Source organism: Poecile atricapillus, chromosome 31 (genome assembly GCF_030490865.1).
Source record: "Poecile atricapillus isolate bPoeAtr1 chromosome 31, bPoeAtr1.hap1, whole genome shotgun sequence".
In the NCBI taxonomy this organism is placed as follows: Eukaryota; Metazoa; Chordata; class Aves; order Passeriformes; family Paridae; genus Poecile; species Poecile atricapillus.
The window spans coordinates 3,761,694-3,762,995 of record NC_081279.1 but is presented as its reverse complement, the minus strand read 5'-3'; positions in this window follow the sequence as shown (position 1 = coordinate 3,762,995).

The following is a 1,302-nucleotide window of genomic DNA, read 5'->3' as shown; positions in this document are numbered from 1 at the left end:
GAATAAATTGGGATTTCTGGATGCTGTGGTGGCGGGGCTGAGGTGCTTGGAGGGGAGGTGGAGCTGCAAAGCCCTCGCTGGAGCTCTGGATTTACTCGCAGGACACCCCAAATTCATCCCTGGGGCCCCAAATTTGTCCCTGGACCCCCCCAAATTCATCCCTGGGGCCCCCAAACTCATCCCTGGAACCCCAAACCCATCCCTGGGGCCCCCAAACTCATCCCTGGAACCTCAAACTCATCTCTGAATCCTCCAAACCCCTCCCTGGACCCTAAATCCCCTCCCGGGACCCCCAAACCCCTCCCTGGAACCTCAAACCCCTCCCTGGACCCCCCCAGTCCCCTCCCAGGACCCCCAAACCCCTCCCTGAACCCCCAAACCCATCCCAGGACCCCCCCAATCCCCTCCCGGGACCCCCAAACCCCTCCCTGGAACCCAAAACCCCTCCCTGGACCCCCCCAAACTCATCCCTTGAACCCCAAACCCCTCCCTGGACCCCCAAACCCCTCCCTGAACCCCCCCAATCCCCTCCCAGGACCCCCAAACCCCACCACACTCGGATTTTTGGGATTAACGTTTATTCTGGCCAAGACAAGCATGGGGGGGGTCGGGGTTGGGGGGCACAATCTTGGGGCCCCCCCCCCGTTCCCTGGTTAATAGAAACACCCCCAAACCAGGCGGAACAGCCTCAAAGCCCACCCCCCAAAAAAAGGCTGGATTAGGAATTTAGGGGAGATTAAATTAGAGAGGGTCTGGGGGAGCTCAGTCACCGCTTTGGGGGGGTCCCCAAAGCCCCCCCCGGGCTGGGAGGGGGTGGGGTGGGGGTCTCAAGGCTCGCCGCAGATTTGGGGGCTCAGCACCAGCTGCGGCAGCTGGAATTTGGGGGTCCCCTCGGGCCGGAGCCCCCCAGGATGGCAGCGGGAGGGGATCCCCCCCATGGCGGGGGTTTGGGGGTCCCCCCCGGGGCAGAGCTCGACCTCGGGGAGCCGCATCCTCCCCACTTTGGGGGGCTCCGGAGAGGCCCCCCCGGGGTGGGTGAAGCCCACCCTGGGCACCCACCGGCGGCGCCGGGGGTTCCCATCCCGGGGGGCTCCTCCTTCCTCACCCTTGGAGCCGCCCCTCCTCATCCTCCCGGAGGTGCCAGCCCCGAATTTGGGGAGTTTCACCCCAAAGCGGCGCCCGGGGGGTTCCGAGGTTCCGTCCAAACCCGGCGGGACCAACTCCAGCACCGGCACCTTCAGCTCGGGGACCCCGCGACCCCCGGGGGGCTCCGGGGCCGCTCCCGGCAGAGCGAACCCCACG